The 27,463-nt window shown below is 35.0% G+C and overlaps 1 protein-coding gene across 13 annotated transcripts in view; it reads right to left on the bottom strand.

Annotated features, from left to right (window-relative positions):
• Nucleotides 1-27,463, bottom strand: part of MAGI2 (membrane associated guanylate kinase, WW and PDZ domain containing 2) — a 1,362,215-nt gene that overhangs the window by 866,837 nt on the left and 467,915 nt on the right. Inside the window, exon 2 of one of the 13 annotated variants that reach the window (XM_060304747.1) lies at nt 7,887-7,988. The exons of the other annotated variants lie outside the window; for them this stretch is intronic. The gene's annotated coding sequence lies outside the window, so the exon portion shown is untranslated. The remainder of the gene's footprint in view (nt 1-7,886; nt 7,989-27,463) is intronic. 13 annotated transcript variants of the gene reach the window in all.

Genomic DNA, 27,463 nt, shown 5'->3' with positions numbered 1-27,463 from the left:
TTTCTTTCTCAACATTGCTTTGGCTATTTGGGGTCTTTTGTGTCTCCATACAAATTTTAAGATTTTTTTGTTCTAGTTCTGTAAAAAATGCCATTGGTAATTTGATAGGTATTACATTGAATCTGTAGATTGCTTTGGGTAGTATAGTCATTTTCACAATATTGATTCTTCCAATCCAAGAAGAGCTTGTTATCTCTCCACCTGTTTCTGTCATTGTTGATTTCCTTCATTAGTGTCTTATAGTTTTCTGAGTACAGGCATTTTACCTCCTTAGGTAGAGTTACTCCTAGGTATTTTATTCTATTTGTTGCAATGGTAAATGGGATTGTTTCCTTAATTTCTCTTTTTGATCTTTCATTGTTAGTGTATAGGATTGCAAGAGATTTCTGTGTATTAATTTTGTATCCTGCAACTTATCATATTCATTGATTAGCTGTAGCAGTTTTCTGGTGGCATCCTTAGGATTCTCTATGTATAGTATTATGCCATCTGCAAACAGTGACAATTTTACTTCTTCTTTTCCAATTTGTATTCATTTTTAGTTCTTTTTCGAAGCTGATTGCCATGGCTAGGACACCAAAACTATGTTGAATAATCGTGGCAAGAGTGGACATCCTTGTGTTGTTCCTGATCTTAAAGGAAATGCTTTCAGTTTTTCACCATTGAGAATGATGTTTATTGTGGGTTTGTCATATATGTCCTTGATTATGTTGAGGGAGGTTCCCTCTATGCCCACTTTCTGGAGAGTTTTTATCATAAATGGGTGTTGAATTTTGTCAAAAGCTTTTTCTGCATCTATTGAGATGATCATATGGTTCTATCCTTCAATTTGTTAATATGGCGTATCACATTGATTGATTTGCATATATTGAAGAATCCTTGCATCCCTGGGATAAATCCCACTTGATCATGTTGTACGATCCTTTTAATGTGCTGTTGGATTCTGTTTGCTAGTATTTTGTTGAGGATTTTTGCATCTATATTCATCAGTGATGCTGGTCTGTAATTTTCTTTTTTTGTAGTATTTCTGTCTGATTTTGGTATCAGGGTGATGGTGGCCTCATAGAATGAGTTTCAGAGTCTTCCTCCCTCTGTTATATCTTGGAAGAATTTGAGAAGGATGTGTGTTAGCTCTTCTCTAAATGTTTGATAGAATTTGCCTGTGAAGCCATCTGGTCCTGGACTCTTGTTTGTTGGAAGAGTTTTAATCACAGTTTTAATTTCATTATGTGTGATTGGTCCATTCATATTTTCTATTTCTTCGTGGTTCAGTCTTAGAAGGTTATACCTTTCTAAGAATTTGTCCATTTCTTCCAGGTTGTCCATTTTATTGGCATAGAGTTGCTTGTAGTAGTCTCTTAGGATGTTTTGTATTTCTGTGGTGTCCCTTGTAACTTCTCCTTTTTCATTTGTAATTTTATTGTTTTGAGCCCTCTCCCTCTTTTTCTTGATGATTCTGGCTAAAGGTTTATCAGTTTTGTTTAACTTCTCAAAGAACCAGCTTTTAGTTTTATTGATCTTTGCTATTGTTTTCTTTTTCTATTTCATCTATCTCTGCTCTGATCTTTATGTTCTCTGTCCTACTAACTTTGTTTTTTTTTTTCTTTCTTTCTTTCTCTAGTCTTTAGGTTTAAGGTTATATTGTTTATTTGAGATTTTTCTTGTTTCTTGAGGTAGGGTTTTATTGCTATAAACTTCCGTCTTAGACTGCTTTTGCTGCATCCCATAGGTTTTGGATCGTCGTGTTTTCATTGTCATTTGTCTCTAGGTAATTTTTGATTTCCTCTTAGATTTCTTGAGTGATCTCTTGGTTATTTAGTAACGTATTGTTCAGCCTCCATGTGTTTTTTAAATTACTTTTTTCCCGTGTAATTGATTTCTAATCTCATAGTGTTGTGGTTGGAAAAGATGCTTGATATGATTTCAATTTTCTTAAATTTACTGAGGCTTGATTTGTGAATCAAGATGTGATCTATCCTGGGGAATGTTCCGTGTGCACTTGAGAAGAAAGTGCAATCTGCTGTTTTCGGATGGAATGTCTTATAAATATCAATTAAATCTATCTGGTCTATTGTGTCATTTATTTTCTTTTTTTTTTTAGTTTTATTTATTTTTGGCTGTGTTGGTTCTTCATTTCTGTGCAAGGGCTTTCTCTAGTTGCGGCGAGTGGGGGCTACTCTTCATCGCGGTGCGCGGGCCTCTCACTGTTGTGGCCTCCCTTGTTGCGGACTACAAGCTCCAGATGCGCAGGCTCAGTAGTGTGGCTCACGGGCCTAGTTGCTCGGTGGCATGTGGGACCTTCCCAGACCAGGGCTCGAACCTGTGTCCCCTGCATTGGCAGGCAGATTCTCAACCACTTCAGCACCAGGGAAGCCCTATTGCGTCATTTAAAGCTTGTGTTTCCGTATTAACTTTCTGTCTGGATTATCTGTCCACTGGTGTAAGTGAGGTGTTAAAAGTCCCCCATTATTATTGTGTTACTGTCGATTTCTTATTTTATAGCTGTTAGCAGTTGCCTTATGTATTGAGGTGCTCCGATGTTGGCTGCATATATATTTATAATTGTTATATCTTCTTCTTGGATTGATCCCTTGATCATTTGTAGTGTCCTTCCTTGTCTCTTTTAACATTCTTTATTTTAAAGTCTATTTTATCTGATACGAGTATTGCTACTCCAGCTTTCTTTTGATTACCATTTGCATGGAATATCTTTTTCCATCCCCTCACCTTCAGTCTGTACGTGTCCCTAGGTCTGAAATGGGTCTCTTGTAGACAGCATATATACGGTTCTTGTTTCCATTCAGTGAGCCTGTCTTTTGGTTGGAGCATTTAATCTATTCACATTTAAGGTAATTATTTATATGTATGTTCCTATTACCATTTTCTTAATTATTTTGGGTTTGTTTTTGTAGGTCCTTTTCATCTCTTGTGTTAGAGAAGTTCCTTAAGCATTTGTTGTAGAGCTGGTTTGGTGGTGCTGAATTCTCTTACCTGCTGTTTGTCTGTAAAAGTTTTGATTTCTCTGTTGAATCTGAATGTGATCCTTGCCAGGTAGAGTTATTTTGGTTGTAGGTTCTTCCCTTTCATCACTTTAAATATGTCATGCCACTCCCTTCTCTCCTGTAGTTTCTGCTGAGAAATCAGCTGTTAACCTTATGGGAGTTCCCTTGTATATTAATTGTCATTTTTCCCTTGTTGCTTTCAGTAATTTTTCTTTGTCTTTAATTTTTGCCAATTTGATTACTATGCATCTTGGCATGTTTCTCCTTGCCTTCATCCTGCCTGGGACCCTCTGCACTTCCTGGGCTTGGGTGGCTATTTGCCTTCCCATGTTAGGGACATTTTCGACTATGATCTTTTAAAATATTCTTGGGTCATTTCTCTCTCTCTTCTCCTTCTGGGACCCCTATAATGTGAATGTTGGTGCATTTAATGTTGTCCCAGAGGTCTCTTAGGGTGTCTTCATTTCTTTTCATTCTTTTTTTCTTCATTCTGTTCCATAGTAGTGAATTCCAACATTCTGTCTTGCACATTACTTATCTGTTCTTCTGCCTCAGTTATTCTGCTATTGATTCTTTCTAGTGTATTTTTCATTTCAGTTATTGTATTGTTCATCTTTGTTTGTTTGTTCTTTAATTCTTCTCGGTGTTTGTTCTTTAACTCTTCTAGGTCTTTGTTAAACATTTCTTGCATCTTCTCAATCTTTGCCTTCATTCTTTCTCTGAGGTCCTGGATCATCTTCACTATCATTATCTGAATTATTTTTCTGGAAGGTTGCCTATCTCCACTTCATTTTGTTGTTTTTCTGTGGTTTTATCTTGTTCCTTCACCTGGTCCATAGTCCTCTGCCTTTTCATTTTGTCTGTCTTTCTGTGAATATGGTTTTTGTTCCATGGGCTGCAGAACTGTAGGTCTTCTTGCCTCTGCTGTCTGCCTTCTGGTGGATGAGGGTATCTAAGAGGCTTGTGCAAGCTTGCTGATGGGAGGGACTGGTGGTGGGTAGAGGTGGGTGTTGCTGTGGTAGGCAGAGCTCAGTAATACTTTAATCTGCTTGTCTGTGGATCAGTGTGGCTGGGTTCCCTCCCTGTAGGTTGTTTGGCCTGAGGTGACCCAGCACTGGAGCCTATCTGGCTCTTTGGTGGGGCTAATGGCAGACTCTGGGAGAGCTCACACCAAGGGGTAATTCCCAGAACTTCTGCTTCCAGTGTCCTTGTCCCCATGGCGAGACACAGTCACCCCGCGCCTCTGCAGAAGAACCCGCAACACTAGCAGGTAGGTCTGGTTCAGATTCCTATGGGGTCACTGCTCCTTCCCCTGGGTCCTGATGCACTACTTTGTGTGTTCCCTCCAAGAGTGGTCTCTGTTTTCCCCAGTCCTGTGAAAGTCCTGCAATCAAATCCCGCTAGTTTTCAAAGTCTGATTCTTTCCAAATTCCTCCTCCCACTGCTGGACCCCCAGGTTGCAAAGCCTGATGTGGGTCTCTGAACCTTCACTCCAGTTGGTAGACTTCTGTGGTATATGTGTTCTCCAGATTGTGAATCATCCTCCCAGCAGTTATGGAATTTGATTTTATTGTGATTGCACCCTTCCTACCATCTCGCTGTGGCTTCTCCTTTGTCTTTGGATGTGGAGTACCTTTTCTGGTGAGTTCCAGTGTCTCCCTGTCGATGATTGTTCAGCAGTTAGTTGTGATTCTGGTGCTCTCGCAAGAACGAGTGAGTTCAGTCCTTCTCCTCTGCCATCTTGAACCAATCTCCCTCAACCCTGCTCATTGTATGATTCGTTCTCTTTGAACTGGTGTGCCGCTAACATTTTGGGACACTGATGCAAGATTACATTTGGAGGTCCACATACCACAATTCAACACCTAAATGTTAAATGGAGCTGACTGTTGAAGTACTATGTTAAAACTCCTACTTTCATGAATACACCTTGAAACCATCCTGAACAGCCTGGGACCCTTAGAGTTGTGTGCCATTTTCCCACCCCCAGATCTGTCCACCCTGGAAAGCTGCCTACACACATATGTATAAACACCTCTACCACACATCCAAGATCTGTCCACACATTCTATCTTCTGCAAGTAGCTACCCCAGAGAAATCAAACCCAGGGAAGAGGTCTGACCATGCCCTCAAATGGGCTTGGGACCATTTGTTTAGTAATGTTGGAGCATGAGCAGAAGAGAAGGCATGGCCTCCCTGTGGGTACATGGATTCCTGGCTCAGTGTAGAGAGTCCTCTCCTGTGTAGGTCTAAGGACTGCACTGCCTTTGCAGTTGAAGAATGCATCTTCCTCTTTGTTATCTATTTATTTCAATCTTTGATTCTTTTACTGTTCTGATCATTTCCTCCGAAATGTAGCTGGAAACATGTGTTTCCTTTAGAATTTTACATAATGCTTATTCTGGACTTTGTTTGCTTTGAACATTCTTCTATTTATTTATTTTTTTTAACTATCATTTATTTATTTATTATTTATTTATTTATTTATTTATTGAGGCACACAGCATCTTCACTGAGGCAGGCGGGATCTTCTCGTTGCAGCACACAGGCTTCTCTCTAGTTGTGGTACGCGGGTTTTCTCTCTCTAGTTGTGGCACGCAGGCTCCAGAGCACGTGGGCTCTGTAGTTTTTGGCACACAGGTTCTCTCTTTGAGGCACGTGCGCTCAGTAGTTGTGGCGCACGGGCTTAGTTGCCCCATGGCATGTGGGATCTTAGTTCCCCGACCAGGGATCGAACCTGCGTTCCCTGCATTGGAAGGTGGATTCTTTACCACTGGGCCACCAGGGAGGTCCCTGAACATTCTTTTAGAATTGAGAACCTCTTCTGCATTCACCCCTTATTGTTGTCTCTCTTTCCGTTTTTGTACATGATTTCCCTCCTACTATTACACACACAGATAGACATAACTACCATTTACTGTTTTCCAGAATAGTTGATGCATATTGGATTAATATTCAAGCATCTTGCTTCTAATCCTCAACATAACATTCACCAGCCACATCATCTCAGGATCTCTAGCTACATTTACTGTTTTGTATTTAAAAAATGATGATTGCCATCCTATCTTCACAAGATTATTTTAAGGATAAAATAAGAGAATATATGAGAAAGTAATATTTGAAAACCATGAAATGTCATGGAAATGAATGGAATTACTGTGGCCACCATTATAAACTTGCCTTAATAATTAAGGTGTATTGTTCTCCAAAACTACTCACCTACTCCCTACTCACCTACTTCTGAAGTATAATTTGCCTTTTTTTTTTTTTTTTTGTAATATTGGTCTGTGCTTATTCTTAGAATTCTTGGATATTATTTATTATTATCAACAGAAATATTGAGCTAAAAGTAAGCTCTGTCGTTATTGGCCCATTTATCAATATGCAATATAAATTTAAATAAGCCAAATGTGCACATAACAAAAAGTCACATATAAAGGAACAAAAGAGGACAGAAATATTACCATTAGTCATCTAGGATTTTACTCTGATTTCTCCTGTGCTACATGTATTATTATTATTTATACTAAACAATCTATGTGTTTAAGATAGTTAACAATCCTGAAGTTAAGTATAAGTTCCCTGAGAAAGGTCTTTTCTTTAATATGCTCTTACCTCTTTAAAACGCTACAACATGGAATTTAGATTCTCTTAACCCTGACTAAAAACATCTGTAACCAAAGATGAAAACTTACACAGGAAAATTTCCCTTCCAAAAGTTTGGCAAAAATTTTCTAGATGTTCGTCCAAGATGTTGCTGGTTGTGAATTTACCAGTAGTCCCTCACTTTTCCTATGCCTGAGCAGACCAGTGAAGTTTGTCCAGGAAAGTTTTCTTAGTTATTTCTTATACTGGGTGACCTACATTTATGAATGAGGAGCCCCAGCTGTATCATGTCTATGGCTACAGGCTAAAATATCTTTATCTTCTCATTTCATTCATGAGCCTTCTGTCCTTACCAGTCACAAACCATGCTATCTCAGGCACAGAGTTAATTTGATGTTCTTAACTGACCCTGATATAATAAACATTAAGGAAATTAATAATGCTTGCTGTTTACACAATCACTTTATCCAGGAAAAGGTGTCAAGTTTGCTATGGTGCATTACCATCTGGGACTAATAGGACTATTTTGCTAAAATACTATACACACTGTTCCCTTTACATCACAAAGCTACCAGAAAAGTTTACAACACTTTACTAAAAAGTGCCTAGAATAAGAGTTATTTTAATATGCTAAAGTGAAGATAGAAAGGCAAAATTTGATGAGACCTAATTTTAAATCACTATCAACTTTTTCAGTCAGTACTAACAATGTTAGAATGAACAAACTGATTATAAAGTGCTTGAAATCTAGAGTATTTGAAATCTTAGCTCAAACATTTACACAAAAGATTTTTATGTGGATCCAAATAAACTTGTGTTGAAGTGGCTATAAAGAATTTAATTAATTATGAATAACTCAAAATATGATAGCAGTGCTTTCCATTTACCTTTTCCCCATATGGTTTTTGTTGTCCATTATATGCGTGCAAAGGAGGCAGAACAAATGGGAAGAAGAAGGCTGAGGTGCAATGGAGGGAAAGCCTCTCTGTCTTCTGTCCCCCAAATTCTGTAAACCACTCTTTCTAGTTGTCTGATTAAGCTGTGGACTTTGCTCATAAGTAAATATGGACCCACTGGCTATAAGATGGGTCATTCTTAGAGCTGACAGAGGCTGGAGTTATTTTGTGTAAAGCATTTCACCAAGCACATCCCTAAGAAAATACTCAGGTCAAGCGTTCCTGTTTGCCCACTTTTACCTCTAAAGGAAAATGTACTCTTTATATGTCTTTTTAATTTGTCCCAATTCTAAGGCATAGCAGAATTTGCAGAATTCCTACCTTTCACAAACACTGAGCTGGATATTCGATCCCTGGAAGATGTGAGTGTTCATGTAGGGTTGGGTGCAGAGGCGAGTACAGTGTTCATTTGATGGGAAGGAGCTATAAAGGGTAAAAGTTAAGATTTTGATTTAATCATGTTAAACATCCAAACTTGATATTTTCAGTTACACAGTGTATTTTTGCCTGAATAATCTCGACTTGGCTTTGTGTCTTATAAACGTGATACTATCAACTAAAAAATAAGAAATTTTAATAGAATATGCTTCATCTAGGCTTAACAAATTAGCACCTTTCAGGTAACAGGTTTACCCTTATAACAACAGTTTTAAGGTGCCTGAGATAATATCTAAATTGTTCTGAATTTTTTAAGGTGGTTTTATATGTGGCTCCCAAATGAAGACACCTCATACTTTCACTTACACACTGACACACACACACACACACACACAAACCATTCAACAGCATTGATGAGAAATCATGTTTATCATCCATACATCAGCCATTGAAAATTAATTGTACATTTTAAATATATATTGCCAAACTAGATTGGCATCCAAATGAATGCTTAGATCATTGGTCTTATGAGAAGCACATTCCTCTGGTGAATGGGTTAAACTGCCGCTGTCAGATTGAATATAATTAGCCTTGCTGATATGCAAAGAATTGCTCTGTCAGGAAATGTCACTGTCATTGAGTGCTGTTCCTTGTCTGCATTCAATTCTCTGGCTCAGAAAATTTTAATAACAGGTTGGAATTCACATGTAAAATTTTAACCAATTTTCATAAAAATACCTTATTTCATTTTCATTTTGCTCTCACATAATATTTGGTTGTCATAAAATGGGATAATAAACACATCTTATTTCCTTAAATTTCATTGCCTTTTGTCCTTTGAAGATAGACACTTATAGTTCATTTTTTCCCTTAGTACTTTTCAAATTTTTTATGGGAGTTTAAATTTCATTGAAAGTGACAAAAGAAGAGAAGGGGCAGTGAGATGCAGGAAGTTGAAGAAACAGAGAAGAGGAAAGTTACCTCCCGTGTCTTCAAGGAGAGGAGACTTCTTTAATCTTAGGTGCCCCAGGAACATGAAACTAGTGCTCAAATTTCAAAAACCACCTTTAATCAACAAAAATTTCAGTTTAAAGATGGTCATTAATCAGGGCCCAGTGCAGTCAAGACAGTCAGATGCTTTCATTACATAAAATACTTGAGTATAAATCTAAAATCTGTCTTCAGTCTTTTAAAAAATCCTTTGTAGGAAACTCAAAGTATTGAGGGCAGAGGTGTTGTTTTAATCTCTTCTTTAAGTTGCCATGTATAATTTTAGCATAAGACAGAAGCTGTGGGATTTTAAAAATTAGTTGCATAGTGTCAAAAAAGAGGACTCAAAATTAAGGATTTCTAGCAAGCAACAGTGTAAGAATAAGGAATTTTTTGTGAAGACACTTAGTCAAGGGGGACTGAAAAGCAAATGTGACTGAGGAAAAATAAATGGTTGAAACTGAAATTGAAATTGTGAAATAATGATGATTATAAACAGAAGGGGGTGGTTCCTGATATTTGGTTATTCTAGAAAGAATCAATAAGGAAGATGGGTGGGATATGTTTGTGGTCTCAAATATTTATAAGTAACACACAGAGAATGGATAATAAAAAATGAAATTTTAACACAAGAAGAGAACACTTTTCCCCAGTTTTATTGTATCAAGAGCCTGCAACATAAGAGGAAAACATAGTCCGTAGGATATAAAGGAAGCAGCACATTTGAGAAGGATCTACTATAGCCTACAGTAATAGATTTGTAAAGACTTATGCTTTGGCCTTAAAATGCATTTAAACATGATTTCCATGGGGGACAAAGAAGCATGGTAGGATTGATAATCAGAGAGCGACCAAGGTTAGAAGATGAAGGAGATGAGAAGTGAATGCACTGATATAAGAAAAACTGAAGAATAACTAAAATTCAATAGCAGAATTTTAATTTTCATGAGAAGCATTGCAAACAGATTATATACTGCAGAAATGTCAATGATTGATGTAGAAAACAACAATGGAAAGCAAATTTTGAATGCAAATATAAAATACATTTAAATTATGAAAAATATTATAATTAAAGTGGATTAGTAAGTCTGAAGAATAGTCAGGAACAAACTGAGAAACAGTAAAATAGCTAACACTGAATGTCTACCACGTACCAGGCATTCTTCTAATTAATTCATTCGAATCTCATATAAACCTATTAATTGTTATACTACTACATCCACTTTATAAACGAGGAAACCGAGGGACAGAGAGGGTATGTAACATGCCTAAAGTCACAGAGTAAGTAAGTGGAAGAGCAAGGCTTCCAACGTATTCTGGCTCCAGAGCCCTTTATGTATAACCATATGTTACGCCTCACACAAAGGTGAAAGAAAAATTATTAAACTATTAAACTTACCTACTCTCAAAAAGGACCACAGTATCTGACAAAAAGGATTTTTCAGGTATCGTGTAAAATATATGATGATATTAGCAAATATTTCTTGAAGAATAATTAGAATTTTATAGGATACAAAGATTTACACGCATCAGAAAAAAAAAAAATTAAAACAAAGTATGTTGCCTAAGTGAAACAAAGTTCAGGTTGATTTCACACTTTCCAGAACATTAAACTCTGGAAAACAAGGACATAATATACAAACTTTTAAAGCACTAAGGTTGTCACCAATTTTTGTAATATCTAGAGAAATTACCACTTGTATGTGAATTTGGCAGAAAAACAATTACAAATAAACAACGTCTTAGTGAATTTTGTAATTATAAATCTTTCCGTGAAAAGAAAAAAAAGTAACAATTCAATTTTTTAAAAAGCTTAATAATTAAAGAAGATTAGGATTAGAAATCATTATAAATACTGTAACGTATACCAGTATGTAACTAAAAAATGTAAGTATTAAAATTAATTCTTGACCTTGTTCAATGTCAACTACTCCCCTGCACACAACACACACACACACACACATGAATCCCTCCTTTCTTCTTTTCTTTTGAAAAAGCTTTTTTTCTTTCAGTTGAACTTCCTCAAAGCATACTTATGACTACATTCACCTCGCTTCCTCCCAAAGAAAGCCAAAATTTAAAAAGACGAACTGTTTTTTCCCTAGAGATTCTTGTGCTACGTGCTAAAAAATGCAGAAACAAAATCTAGAGATTGAAAAAAGAAAGCTGCTGAGAAATTTAATGAACCTCATTTATAAATATAAATGAAAATATCTAAATAAATTATTATTAAATAAAAAGACAGAAATTTATTAAAGAAATAATACAGGGTTACAAAGTAAGCTGTATTCCAAGAACAGGAGATTGCTTAATATTAGGAAATATATTCATATAAAGCATCTCATCAATAAGTTAAATAAATTATGAGACATACTGAAATTGCATTTGATAAATTCAACATACATTCCTTAAATCTCAGTAAATCAGTAAGTAAACAAACTTTCTTCACATGATAAAGAATTTCAATCTCAAACCACAAGCCAAAGTCATATCAAGTAGTAATGTTCCCATTTATAGCAGGAGTAAGACAAGAGTAACCATTCTTACTCGGATTCTTTCTTTTTTTTTCTAGGATTTATTCTCAGACAATTAAATAGATCAAGAATTTCTTGGTTTACGTATTTGTTTGTTTGTTTGGCAGCAGAACACCCACCTTCTTTCCACCTCAAGGGAGAATCACCTATGGCCTATGAGTCAAATGGTGCTCGGGACAGAGATTTAGAGGCAATTTAGAAAGCAAAAGCTACCGAGGAAAAAAGAAGAGTGTGAGTACAGGAATGTCAGAATGAGACTGCAAATCTACATTTGGTAACTTCGATTACAATTTTAAGAAGAGACATTTAATGGTAATTTGTGTGTGTGTATGTGTGTCTCTGTATGTGCATATAACAGATGGTACAATATATAATTCATATCTTCTACTAAGGCTTCTCTATGAAATATTGGACACCAATATGGTAGAGTAAAATTTCTTTTGACTGGGATAGGGGTGAATCTAAGTGTTGAGTACTGCTTCAAATGTAGCATAAAGCAAAAGAAAGACTGCCCACAAAGACAGTTAATACTATGACTCAGTGTTGTATAAAAGATAAAAATATCATTAATTATTTCCAGATTATCACTACATACTCATAAAACCCAAGAGAATCAACTTAAAATCTATTATAATAATACAGTTCAGTGAGGTGGCTGTTTATGAAAACTATAAAAAATAATATCTGTTTATGAAAACTATAAAAACTAATATCTTTCTTATGTTATAAGGGTAACTACATACCATAACTATAAAAAATGATATCTTTCTTATGTTATATAAAAGATACAAGTATCATTAATTATTTCCAGATAATCACAGCCTACTCAGAAAACACAGGAGAATCAACTGAAAAATCAATTATAATAATAGAATTCAGTGAGGTGGCTGTTTATAAAAACTATAAAAAATGATATCTTTCTTATGTTATGTTATCAGGATAATCACATATGATAACTATAAAAAATGATGTCTTTCTTATAAGGATAGCCACATATGATTAAAAAACCTGATTCACAACAGCAGCAAACATTATCAAGTATCTACATCAAATAGGACATAAGTTAATCAAAAATGCAAAAGACTATGACAACAATTTAAAAATTTTATTGAGAGAAAAGACTTGAATAAAAAGAGAAACACAATATACCTAGATAAAAATAGTTGAAATTGTCATTAATTCCAATTTCAAAATAAAAAAAAATGAAAGAACTTGCATATCCAGATATTAAAACAACAATAATAAAATTAGGCTGGTATAGTCTAGAACACCCCAAAATAATACTGAAGTACTTATAAATAGTACATATAAATAGTATCTAATATAACATTTCAAATTGTGGAGATGGGGTTCTGGCTTCCAGTAACAGCAGATTGAAATGGTTGTACGAACCCTCCAAAGGATAATAATTATAAAAACTGAATAAAATAATTTAAAAACTATTGTAGGAAATGGACAGGGACTAAATGTAAGCAGAAATGAGAAAAGATTTACCCTTGAAAGACTGCAACTATAATGGTATGAAATGTGAGTTTCTGAATGTTTGCATTATGACATTCCTCAACTCCCTACATCTCTTGTGGTATAAACCTGAAGACATATCAGCTCAAGGCAGCTGACTAGAGTCTAAAGCTAGCAGAGCAGCTAGAAACTTAGGGAAGAAATCCCAGAAGAAAAGACCTATAGAAAAGGTGAGAAACAAAATGTGAATATATACTCTATCCAAATCCCTGGCTGTCCATCAAATAACACATGGGGGACAACAAGGGGCACAGAAATAAAAACAAAGAGGATGAGAGAGAAATCTACCCTTAAGGCAGAGCTTTACCAGGTCAGATTTGAGAGTTAATAGCTCTTTTGATTTGAGTGCATTCTCTGATCTATGCTCAGCTTGAGAAGCAGAGCTGATGTCTTACTCAGAGACTGAAGCTTAAAGACTTAGTCAAAGCTCAGGGCTGGCAAAGCACCTAAAGTTTATGAAAGAAGCAACAGAAGCAAAATCACAAAGAGGGTGTCTCCAAATCTGCATATAAACTCGGTCCACATCCTTTGCTGAAGAATAAACTATACAGGTTCAGAAGACACCTTCAGGGTGCCAAAAGGGTGTCAGACAACAGCTTGACACTGAAAGAACTGAGCAGGGACATCAGTTTCTGCTCCCCATGGGAGACAAATGTACAGTTTAACTTTAGGCGAATTAATTACCTATGAAGAGAAAAAAACCCAACAACCCTCAGAATGATAACAGTACAATTCATTACCTAAAATGATCAGTTTTCAACCAAAAATAACCAAAGGAAGAGTAGAGTGTTACCTTTATTCTGAAAAAAAGAAAGCAAATAAAAAGTGATTCCAACTGAGCTCAAATGTTGAACATGCCAAACAAAAAATTCAAAGCAGCTGGAAAAATATATTTAAAGAATTAAAGGGAAATATGGTCTCAATGAGTAAACAGACAGGAAATAACAACCCAGAATTACAAACTATAAAAATGATTTAAAATTAAAGAGGAAAAAATCACTAGAATAACTCCACAGAAGATTAGATATGGCAAAAATGTCACTAAACTTGATAATATATTAATAAAACCTGTCAAATTTAACAACAGAGAAAAGGATGATTTAATAAACTGAACAAAACCTCAGAAATTTGGCTCAATGTCAACTGGTACATTATATATGTTAACTGGAGTCCCAGAAGAAGAAGAAAAACTCACAAAAAGGTAGAATAATCATTTGGAGAAATAATGGCCTCAGGCTTCCCCCCATTTGGTTAAAAACACACACACATTAACTTACACATCAAGGAATTTCAATGAAGTTCAAACAGGAGGAAAAAAAAAAAAGCAAATCATACCACAGGTACAATGTTGCTGTTGAAGGAAGGGGATGGAGGATGATGAAAATACGAATGGTGAAAGCAAAAAGAAAAAAATGGCACATTATATACAAGGGAAAAATGTTGTTTAATTTTTGACTTCTCATCAGGAATAATGGAGGCCAGAATACATTAAAATAACATATCCAAAATGTTAACTTAAGGCAACAACAAAAAACTATCAACTAAAATTTTTATAAGCAACAAAAGTTTACTACAGATACAAAAGTAAAATAAAGAACATTTCAAACAAAAAAAACTAAAAGAATTCATGACCAGCAGAAATGCAATGGAAGAAAAGCTAAAGAAAGACTTAAGCTTCAGACAAAATAGACTTCAGGACAATAATGATTAACAGGGACAAAAAGGGTCATATTATACAGATGAAAGATCAGTTATTCAGACAGATATAATGTTATAACTGTTTATGTAATTTATAAGAGAGTTTCAAAATAAAGGAAGCAAAAAATTGAAAGAACTAAAGTGAGAAAATGACAAACCCACAATTATGGTTGAAAATTTTAAAAACAACTCTATTGGTAATTGATAGAACAATGAGCCAAAAAGTAAGAATATAAAAGATTTGGGCAACATCATCAAACGCCTAACATAACTGACATTTCTAGAACACTGTACCCAACAATAGTAGAGTGGTGATAAGGTAACAAATTATAGGAAAATAATGAAAAAAATTCCCTACATAAAGAATTCTAGTTTTCTTATCTATAATATAGGAATAATAATAATCCCTTTTTAAAATTTAAAGTTAATCAAATGAGTTTATCTATGTAAAGTATTTAGAATAATACCTGCTACACAGTAACTATCCAAAGTAATTTAGCTATTATTATACTCTAGCTGTTTTAAAGAGTTAAGATTAAAATATAGTAATATAAAATTTTTACTATTTTATTATAGTAGAGTTAGAAGAAAATTTACATAAATATCTGGTTTAGGGTAGAATTTTTTTTTTCTTGAAGTACAGTTGATTTACAATATTATATTAGTTTCATGTACACAACATAGTATTTAATATATTTACAGATTATACTCCATTTAAATTATTACAAAATAATGACTATATTTCCCTGTGCCGTTAAATATATCCTTATTACTTATTTATTTTATACACAGTAGTTTGTATCTCTTAGTCCCCTACTCCTATCCTGCCCCTCCCGCATCCCGTCTTCCTACTGGTAACCACTAAATTTAGGGTGGAAATTTTTTTCTATGCATTACAGTAAAAGAGGCTAACAAATAAAAAAGATGGATAGCTTTAAATTTAAAAATATAATTGTACACTTGCAAATGTCACTTATCACTCAAACTGGAAAAGATAAAAAGTAAATAAGTTTATTTCTGGTTAAGTAAGGAAATGGGAAGCCTTGTCCTTTACAACAGTATAAAATGAAAACATTTCTGAGTTTGGGGGCAACAATTTTAGCAATGTATATCAAAGGGCTTTAAATTTTCCATTAATTTCAACTCATTTATTTCTCTCCTAAGAATTAGAAAAAATAATCATAGCCATAACAAAAGATTTATGTATGAGATAATTTTTATCTCAGTGTCATGTATATAGCAGTAGAAGACTTAAGGTAAAAACTTTAAATGTCTAACCATAGGGATTTAGCCACATAAACTATGGTCATCCACCCATGTAATGGAACTAGAATACTGTACATGTATGTGTGTTCATGTCTGTGTTTAGGAGGTTTATTTAATTGCATGGTAGAAATTATTGATATGTTAATTGGAATTTCAAAGACTAAAGATGTGCCTGTTGCACTCTTCCTAAAGTCACCAATAAAACTAAAGCACAAGATATTGAAAACATTCCAGTGCACATTAAATCTGAATAGAATGTATCAAAAGAGAAAGCAGATGAGGAATGGTAAATTGCTTGAAAATAGAGAAAGGTCAAACTTAGGAGTCTGCAGGGAGGTTACCATCAAGAAGCAAGTAAGTTGGCCCTGGATCCAGAAATGTTGGGAAAAACTGATCACATGGAAGACGGGGGTGAGGCATGACAGAATCAAATAGACTGTTTAAAAGTTCGCATCAGAATTTTCCAAGAATTCATCACCCTGCAGACAGCACCGTTCCTCATACCAAGAAGAAATTTTGAGGTGTATTCTTCAGAGAGGTTATTCATCTGGGGGATCCAGGCAGAATGGATCAAAAAAGGATGAGGTTGGATTTGAAAAAAATAGTGATTAAATTAAAGCTTGCATACTGAATAGTAAAACTTCCTAGCCCCATTTTTCTTTTTGGCCCAGCTCTAGGATATCAACTGGCAGACAGGAATTGAAATGTCCTTTTCTACAGAAACTGAATTAACCAACAGACCCATATTTACTGCAATTTGTAAATCTCCAGTGAAAAATCCAGCTGTCCAACATATTGCCCTTCAGTCAAGTCCAAGGATTTTTCCTGAAGACACAGTTTCTGGTCAATTTTTGCTTGCAGAATAGCAGAAAGCATTTAAATAGAAAGTAGTTCATGACCAAAGAGAGATAACAGATGATAATGCATTCACTGAACAAGAACTGTATGCTATTAAAAAAAAGAACAATCAGAGAACAAGAAAGAGCATTTGGAAACTAAAAATATGACAGTTGACAGAGTATTCAGACAAGAGCTGAAGGATAAGATTGAGAAAATTTCTCTGGATGAGAAAAGAAGAAGACAAAGAATTAGACAACAGAAGATAAATTTTAAAAAATAATAAAATAAAACAGAAAATCAACACAAGAGGCCCAACCACTGACTAACAGGATTTCCAAAAAGAACATTATATATATATACATAATAGATAATATATGTACATATGTATATTATATATACATAGCATATGTAAATATAATATAGTATATGTAAATATAAAATCCTTAACTGAAAAATATGGATTTCTAGACTTCAGTGGCTGGTTGCCCAGATAATGAATAAATATGAAGATATAAATAAAGTATATCTTTATGAGATTTTTAGATCACCAAGGATAAAGAAAAGATCCTAAAAGCTTTCAAGTAGGAAACAAAACTCTAGAAGAAAAATGGCAAAGAATTTATCAGATATATTGAAAGTTCAAAGGTAATGGAACAATCTTTTCAAAATTCTCAAGGAAATGAATTTTCAACCTAGAATTCTATGCCCAAATTCATTTCAAAGTAAAACTAGTTTAAAATTTTGAGAAGTTTACCTCCTATGCATGCTTTCTTATAAATCTTCTGGATAATATATAGGGGCACTAGCAGAAAGAATACTTCTACCATATAACATATATACTGCTTGTACTTTGTACCATGTAAATCTATTATTATTGTTTTAATTCAAAACAATTTAAAGGGCTTCCCTGGTGGCGCAGTGGTTGAGAGTCTGCCTGCCGATGCAGGGGACACGGGTTCGTGACCCGGTCCGGGAAGATCCCACATGCCGCGGAGCGGCTGGGCCCGTGAGCCATGGCCGCTGAGCCTGCGCGTCCGGAGCCTGTGCTCGGCAACGGGAGAGGCCACAACAGTGAGAGGCCCGCATACGGCAAAAAAAAAAAAAAAAAAAAATAGTATAGGCACATTACTTATAAATATAAAATAAATACTTGAGAGAAAAGCATAAAATGGAAACAGGATATTTCTGGGGATGGGGGCATTGGAGAGGGCAGTGATCTGGGGCTCTTTGTCATAAGACACACATTACTGACTTTTTGTACTATATTATTATATACCATATCACTTTGTTATAAAAAATTCAAAGGTGACAACCCCTCAATACAACAGCAATATTTTTTAAATGTTAGATGAATAAAGCAAGTTTTAAAAAACATATGGAAGGATTTCAACTTTGTAAAAATATATTTATATAAATGATAAAAAAGATTGGATTAAGTTATTATGCAGGTGATTTTTATTTTAATTTTTAATATTTTCCCAATTTGTACAATAAAATTATCTTATGAACTAAATCATAAAAATAAATAAAATAAAACATAATTACCTGGACTTGATTGTAAATTTATCTATCATTCATAAAATGGATTCTATGAAAAGATGTATTTTGAATTCTAAATAACCAGCTTACAAATAAGCCTTTGTAACACTAACTCATTTACAAGTTGGGGACTCCCTATACCTATATGGCCTATCAACTGAGGATGTGGCCTTCCTTGCTAGGAAAGCAATATAACTGGAACCAGTTATGTCAACAGATGGAGATGCTCCATATTCACTAGCTAGACAATTTAGGGAACTAAGGAATTTACTGTATGCATTATCAGTGAAAAGTAACACTCTGACCTGCTATTACATGACTTCTCTCTGAGCAGTAAATTCCTATGTTTCTAATGTGTTAAAACCAGACTAACGGATATGGTTTTTAAAGAAGTAATGCCACTTTAAAGATTGTGGTATGATTTATGGTGCTTTATTCCAAGCTCTGTAATAGAAAACACTGGCACAGTACTCAATATTACATCTCCCCTGACAGACATCTTTGGGAGTTGAATCCTAACATTATATATATATATATATATATATATATATATATATATATATATATATATGCCATTTTTGTATGATAAAGAAGGTATTAGGCCCAATTTGTACCTGGAGCTTCTCTTATCTAATAAACAGGGAGCAAAATATACACTCTCATTGTCACTGTGCTTTTCAGACAACGTAATTTCCTCTTTACCTGGTAAAGTTTTTTGTTTTTTTTGTTTTTTTTTTTGCGGTACGCGGGCCTCTCACTGTTGTGGCCTCTCCCGTTGCCGAGCACAGGCTCCGGACGCGCAGGCTCAGCGGCCATGGCTCACGGGCCCAGCCGCTCTGCGGCATGTGGGATCTTCCCGGACCAGGGCACGAACCCGCGTCCCCTGCATCGGCAGGCGGACTCTCAACCACTGTGCCACCAGGGAAGCCCCTGGTAAAGTATTTTTAATGGCTATGACAGATTTTTTAATTTTGAAAGGATATATGTACTTCAGGACACTCCCTAGCCCCTCTTGGATCATAGGCACAGTAATTCTCTCCTTACAAATCTCTTGACAGAGGGGAATATGTACATGTATGAATATATACAAGCTTTTCCACTAGGCATGGGCAGCAGAAGGCATAGTATGACAAAGACACTCTCCAAAAAGTAAGAAATAGCAGGTAGACGAATATTAAAAACAAAGTCATATGCTGATGCAATTTGAGCAAAAGTTGAGGCGATCACATACTAATGGAAATGTAGCTAATATTAAAAATGACCTATTTTTTCCTCCAGGAAAAAATGGTGAAGACATGATAGGTGAAGGGCATCATTAATAGTGGTTGCCAGATAGGAATGGGTGGATAGGGAGAAAAAAATAATCAGTGCACGTTGATGAGGAGAGGAAAAGTAACGTTCCAAAACCATTCTGTGTCAAGAAAGTAAAGTGTATCATTTGTTGTACAAATCTCCCCAACTAGTAGGGTAGAAATGTATATATGTATTAGGTAACAAAACTGAGATGTTTCAAACCCACTAAGTACCTTTCTGATGAATAAATACTTTTAAGAATTCATACATATACAAACCACATTTTCACTCACAATCGTGCAACGTTTGTATTTCATTAAAAGAACACTTAAAGGAAGCTCTCCATTTTTCCCTTTGATAAAATTGTAATTATCTTGAACTTCTTTCCAACCTCAAAGGCCTCTTAAATCAAGTGTCCAGAAGATCAATCTTTCTAAAGTTTACCTTGGAAAATCTTATTCAATGGGACAGCCACTTTGCAATGTGCAATTACAATGCAAAGCATAATACATTTTTTATTGAGATATAATTGACACATAACATTTTATTAATTTCATGTGGACAATGATTCAGTATCTGTATATACTGTGAAACGATCATCAAAAAAATCTAGTTAACACCGATTACCACACATAGTTACAAATTTTTTTTTCTTGTGATAAGAACTTATAAGATTTACTCTCTTAGCAACTTTCAAATATACAATACAGTATTGTTAACTACTGTCACCATGCTGTACATTACATCCCCATGACTTATTTATTTTATAGCTGGACGTTTGTACTTTTTAACCTCCTTCACCCATTTCACCCATTCCCTATCCACCAACCCCCCCAGCCTCTGGCAACCGCCAATGTCTTCTCTGTATTCCTGAGCTTAGTTTTTGTTTGTTTATTTGTTTTAGATTCCACATATAGGTAATATTATATGGTATTTGTCTTTTTCTGACTTATTTCACTTATCAATATGCCCTAAAGGTCCATCAGTGTTGTAAATCTTGTAATGGCAAGATTTACTTCTTATTGGCTGAATAATATTATTTATATATATATATATAAATGTATATATATATATATATATACACAATTATTTATATTATATATATATATATCTATCACATTTTTGTTATCCATTCATCCATCAATGGACACTTAGGTGCTTCCATTTCTTGGTTATTGTAAATAATGCTGCAATGAATATGGTGGTGCATGTATCAATATCTTTTCTAGTTAGTGTTTTTGTTTTCTTCAGATAAATACCCAGAAGTGAAATTGCTTGATCACATAGCAGGTCTACTTTTAGTTTTTTTCTGAAACCTCTATGATGTTTTCCATAGTGGCTTCACCAATTTACCAACAGGGCACAAGGGTTCCCTTTTCTCCACATCCTCACCAACCAACACCTTTTATTTCTTGTCTTTTTGGTAACAGCTATTTGATTTGCATTTCCCTGATGATTAGTGACGTTGAGCATCTTGTTGTGTACCTGTTAGCCATCTGTATGTCTTCTTTGGAAAAATGTCTATTTATATCCGCTATTTTTTTTAATTAGATTGTTCTTTTTTTTACAAAGCATAATATTTTTGTTCAATAAGATCAATCATCATTCCACCCAAGGAAGGAACATATCACAGTATATATATTTGTGTTAGTTGCAATTAGTACATTAATTGATCGTACAATGACTATAGCTGGGTAAACATCCTAACACCATTTTAAGTTGCCATTTTGTCCATATAACAATAGTTAACATCGTTATGTGTTAACGATGCAAAGCCCTGGGATGATCTGATAAACTGATTTTGTAATTCCAGAAGAGGTCACTCAGTAGCGTTTTACCACTTATGTTTTTTCTCTAAGTTGACAAAATATTTAACTTGAATTTAATTAAGGTTATAGCAATAAGAAGGCTAAGCCACAAGAAAGCGATAAAACAAATTCAGAAGGTGGAGCATTCTATATAAAAAATGACATGATCTTTTCAGCAAGTCAATATGCTAGTGCAAAAAAGGTTATTGAAAATTAAAAGAAACTTGAGACAAATACATGAAAATTATGATCTTGGATTGGATTAGTTCACACTGATCGTTCTAAAGAATGTGTTTGTGACAACTGCAGATGAATATGATTATTAATATTATTTTTATAGCTAAACTCAACACATTATTCAGATTTTCTCAGTTTATTCCTAATGTTCTTATTCTGCTCTAGGATGCTACATGACGTTCAGTCATCATGTCCCCTTAGCTTCCTCTGGATGGTGACAATTTCTCAGACTTCCCTTGTTTCTGATGACCATGACAGTTCTGAGGAACACTGGTCAGGTATTCTGTGGAGTATCCCTTGATTCAAGTTCGTCTGATATTTTTCTTGTGCTTAGACTGGGGTTAAAAGTTTGGGGAGGAAGTTCACAGAGGTGCGTGCCATTCGCATCGCATAATATCAAGGAGAACTTCCTATTCCATGAGTTATCACTGATGATGTTAACCTTAATCATTTGGCTGACAGGGTATCTGTCAGTTTTCTCTATTTCAAAGTTACTCTTTTTTCATCTTTTCCATACCATGCTTTTTAGAGGAAGGTGCTATGTGCAGCCTGCACTTAAGAGGTGGTATGGCATTACGTTCCCTATCTTTAATGGTAGAATATGTACATAAATTATATGATTTTCCTCTGTACAGAGATTTTTCTATTCATCCCCACTTATTATTTACTCTATCATTTATTTATATCAGTTTGGATACCTGGGTATTTATTATATACTTTGGACTATATTTCAATACCACATTGTTTACTGTGGTGCTCAAACTGTTCGGGCTTCATCCACTGGGAACTCTTTCAGTTGGTTCTTACATCCCTTTGACATATACTCATCATTGTGTTTTTTGAGCACTACCTTACTTTCTGGCACTGTAAAATGATCCAGATTTATCTGTTAATTTCATAAACATTTTTTAGGGAGTGGTATCAACATTAAGTTAGAATATATGCCTTTCATGTACTGCTTTAAGATTCTCTAAATTCAGGGGAGTGGTAAGAGTTTTGTTGTCTAATGTATTCTAATCAAATACAGTACTTATCTGTTAGATATTTGACAAGTGCGGTAATGGAATGCTTACTAAGTAGAAGTCTACAATTGACATGATTCAGGGGCATCCAAGTATATTATTTGGGGAATAAATTTTCTTATGTGAATAAGCCACTGTGTGCTCACAAAGCAAATCAGCAAAGAAACACAATATCTGGAGGTGGTTTTGTCCTTAAGACGTTAATGATGTTACTCCGTCCTAGCAAACTGAACCTCAGCTGTGAGGGAAGAGAAGAATCTACCAGCACTTGAGGGAGTGCTTGAGGGGCAAGGGTGAAGCTTGCAGTCAAGGACACGGCTATTAATCAGGTTTGTTTTAACCCCACATCATGTGTACAAGGGCAACCTAAGAAGACCATTAGCTGAGCTGTCAGAAACTATCACAAAAAAACCAAAAAGTTAAAATCTTTAAAATTATGAATTAGGTTCTTCCCACACATCATCAAATCAAAAGTATTAATGATTTCCCTGGTCCCTACCACTGAATGACACATTGGTTGATTTTATTTATACCACAATAACTGAATATTTCAGAGGCTGTGTGACATCATAGCTTTCATGAGCTGGCTTGCCTAAAAACAATTCATTGATTAAAACATTTACTGAATATACCATTCAGACATCTAGCATTTAATGCCTCATGGGTTGAGTTACAGTTTTATTTAATCCTTTAAATAAGGGCTTGATTAGAGTCTGATCTGAAGTTAAATCCCATTAGTTATTAACCCACTCTTTAACCTCTTTGAGCCTCACTTTCTTTTTTAGTAAACTGCGGGTAACAGTAACCATCCTACAAAGTCACTGTGAGGATTAAGTGAGATAACATGAAGTAAAGAGTTTAGCACATTACATCTATCACAAAGAAATGCTCAATATGTGTTCATTTTCATTTCATTTAGGGCCAGCTTCATGTGGTTGTATGTGACTTGTGCAGTCGCACAGGGCTTTGACACTCAGAAGGGCACCCTGCTTGGTCTCATGCTCTGCTGTTGCTGTCTTGAATTTCTTATAATTTTTGAAAGAAGAGTCCCATGTTTTCATTTTGTACTGTAAATTATGTAGCTGGTCCTGGATTCACCCAAATAAATTTTAAGCCCTTTGAAGTATGAGATGCCATAGATGACCTTATACCTATGATACATTCTTCAATGCTTAGCCCAGTTTCCTGCATGTGGAAGGTGACAATTTATTGAAAATAAGAGTAGTGGTTTATTTAAGGCAGTCAATATAGAATTCCACTGGTAGATACAGAAGACCTGCCTGGGAACCACATGTAATTATTTCATGCCTTAGCATCCAAATGGCTTTAACTACCAGCAAAAAAAGTTAAATGAAGGTAATGTTATGAACACTGTTTCAATCACAGTATTCATGCATATCTTAAAAAATACAATCATTTTAATAAAAAGCGTACCTTCAAGAAGCCAAAACTCTTTACAAAGTTCACCTTTAAGGTGTACATTCCTATAAATTCAAGAAGCACAATTGTTGCCTTTTGGGGTATGCTGGCTGAGATGTACAAAGGGATGCTTTCATTGTCCACCAGATGCTATGCTCTAATAAACCAGCAAGACTTAAAAAGGCCTAGTTTCCAGCAGCCCTACTGGTAATCATTTTTCCAGGAATGTCCAATTATCAATCCCTGATAAGTTATCCTGGCTCCCACTGCCTTCTGCATGGGGGGGAGGACACAGGACCCATGGCAACAATAATGCAGAGCGATGACATAAAAGGTATGCTGGGAATATACATTGATCAGGGTATTGAAGCCCCAGAGAGAGTTAGGGGTAGGTAATTTTGCATATCTGGTATGATATACATATCCTTATAGCAGAATCAGAGCTGCTTTTTTGGATGCTGGCATATATTATAGGTCAAGAATGTGTTTTTTCATTGTAGTTTACCAGGGCCTCAGAATTTTGACAGAAGAAATCCATTTAAAATGGAAAAATCAACACGGATGCTATCCCTATTAGAGTATTGCTCTTCAAAGTGGGTAAACTCAGTTGGTCAGAGAGCAGGGCTAATGGTACTCAAGGATGACCAATTCAGTGTGCCAGAGGCTCTTTATATTATCCTGAGGCTATAAATGACAACACCTCAAACCAGCTATCTCATATAAACTTTAAGTGAGACATCAAGGGCACTTTACAGAGAGCATGGGCCAGTGTTAGAACCAGCACCCATATATGACAGTTCAGAGGGCATCTGGGTATCCGTTATTCCAAGGGATCTGATAATTGCGCATATTTTGTATAAAATATATTTACGTCTTTCTATGCATACTACTGTATGCATAGTTTTAAATTTCAATTTCCCACATTTTTTTTTTAAACCAAGTACCCTTCTTCTCCTAAATGTGGATTAAAATTGAATTAAATCAGCATTCTTTACCATCTGCTGGGTGTAAATCACTACTTGCTCTAGGAAAAGAAGCTAGTTCTAAGTCCAGCACATAAAACCTTTACCAAAACACATTTCAGCTCTTTGGCATCATGGCTCAAGGACAGACTGTGCCTGCTGATCCTCTACCAAATGATTTGACTACAGTTGATTGATTATGTTTAAGGGTAACAAAGCAATCTACGGCTATAACAGCAAAAATGCAATTGCCTAAAATCTAATAAGGCAGCTTCTCCTTAGATGTGAATATAAAGAAGCTGCAGACCATGCATTTGCATCAACAAACTGCCCAAAGCAATTCTGCAACATACCCTTGCACATCCCCTGCAGATGTATTTTCTCCACCTTAGAATGTGAGCAAGTTGATTTACATATTAATGAGAAACAACGGAAACGAAGCAATTAGGCAGGTGAGGATCCAGTCAGGGGAACAAATATTTTAAATATTGTTAAGTGGAGATCCAGAACAATATAAAGATAAATTGAGTTTGTATTCCTCTTCTTTAAGCTGGGCTGCATTAATGAGAAATTAATTGATTCTTGACAACTTTAATGAGTTTTTATTAACTGCATAATTGGAAAGAAAAATCCATGGATGTAATAAGCATCTTAATTTATTAGGGGCAATGTAATGGACTGACTGAGTCATGAGAAGTCCCCACAATGTGCTATTTCCATCTCCCCACAAATATCTAGGTGAGAATAAACCTCTCTGGTTCATGTTTCCTCTATTTTTTTTGCCTGCTTGGGTAAGAGGAATATATTGTCTACAGGCAACATTGGGAGTAGAATGAGCACTGGGTGGATGACTCCAGCCCCATTTTATCAAGAACTTTCTGTGTGACTTTTATAATTATGTAATTTTTTCAGTAATTATTTGTCACTTATTTCCTCTTGGCTTTCATTTTCTCATTTGGAAAATGATGAAGATTAACTCTAAACTCCCTTTGAACTCTAAATTATATGTTTCTAAAGGTAAATTACGTGGTGACTCGTATTTTAAGAACCGAATCAGTAGTCTCCATCCTGTCATCTAATCCAAAATAAAGTCTCTTTTCAGCAAAGTAGACACTAGCCAAGTTTTTACTAAATAACCAACTGGAATTTTCTAACATCCTTCTCATTCAGTCTAGCTACTGGTTTAGGAACCACATTCTCAAAATGTGGTTCCTAAACCTGCAGCTTCAAGTTTACCAGAGAACTTTCTAGAAATGTAATTTCTTGGCCCCATTTGACATACTAAATCAGAAACTCTGGGAGTGAGGCCCAGCAACTGATGTTTTACTTTCCTGACGATTCTATAATACTAAAGTCTGAGATCCACTGATATATATAAATATACCCACCAATATACATAAATATATTTAATTCATTTAGAAAAAGAAAATGCTTTGTGAATGGCTATATCAGAGTAGGTGGCCATTACCCATGAACAGAGACTAATCAATTGATCCTATATGGGTCTTTGTTCAGACACACACCCTTCTCCCCTCAGCCACCAACCCCTGTCTTGTTCCTTCTTTCATTTCTGAAATATAATTACTGCTTTATCAATTGGACTTACCCAAGAAAATGTAACTAACATTTGTAGAGCACTTTAGAATTTCAAATCACTTTTCATAGGTAGTCTTTCTGGATTATCACCTTCACTTTATGGATAATGGAGTCTCGAGGAGGTTAAGTGACTTTATAACGTTACATGGCCAGTAAATGCAAAAACTGCCATATGAACTCATTACTGAAACACAGGGCCTTCAGTTTTCAATCAAATTTCCAACCAAACTGTAGGGGAAAAAAAGAGTAGCTAAACAATTAAAAAAAAAATTTTTATCCTTAACTCAGGGAAAAAGAAGTTGGGCCTAGAATTAATAGTATTCCTGAGAGGAAATTAATCATATTCTTTATGTTCCTATACAAAAACTCTTTTATTTGTAAAACTTATGTCTAAATTTATAAAGATGGTTGATGGTAACACAATTCATAAGAAATTTGTTTCACTCATAAGTCATCATACAAATGCAAATTTTCACAAAACCCCCAAGAAATCAGTTTAAATTTAAGATTAAGAAAACCAATTGATGGAAGATGATAAGCATTTAAACATGTAAATGAAGAAAATATAAAGTACAAATAAATCCACTGGCTTATTTTGGAAAATATTCTAAATTCAAATGTCCAAAATGAGAGGTAATAGAAAAAAATATGTGGGATAAAGTTCACATATTAGACTTTGTAATAATGAAGAACTCAAAATGGGACTTGTATTAACTAAAGCTTTTTTTTCCAAAACATTTATGTACAGTCTTAGAAAAAGAAAAATGGCTTTACTCAAGGCAGAAGACAGCAGTG

Source organism: Globicephala melas, chromosome 9, assembly GCF_963455315.2.
Source record: "Globicephala melas chromosome 9, mGloMel1.2, whole genome shotgun sequence".
Classification (NCBI taxonomy): domain Eukaryota; kingdom Metazoa; phylum Chordata; class Mammalia; order Artiodactyla; family Delphinidae; genus Globicephala; species Globicephala melas.
This window is presented reverse-complemented; position numbering and strand designations above follow the sequence as displayed.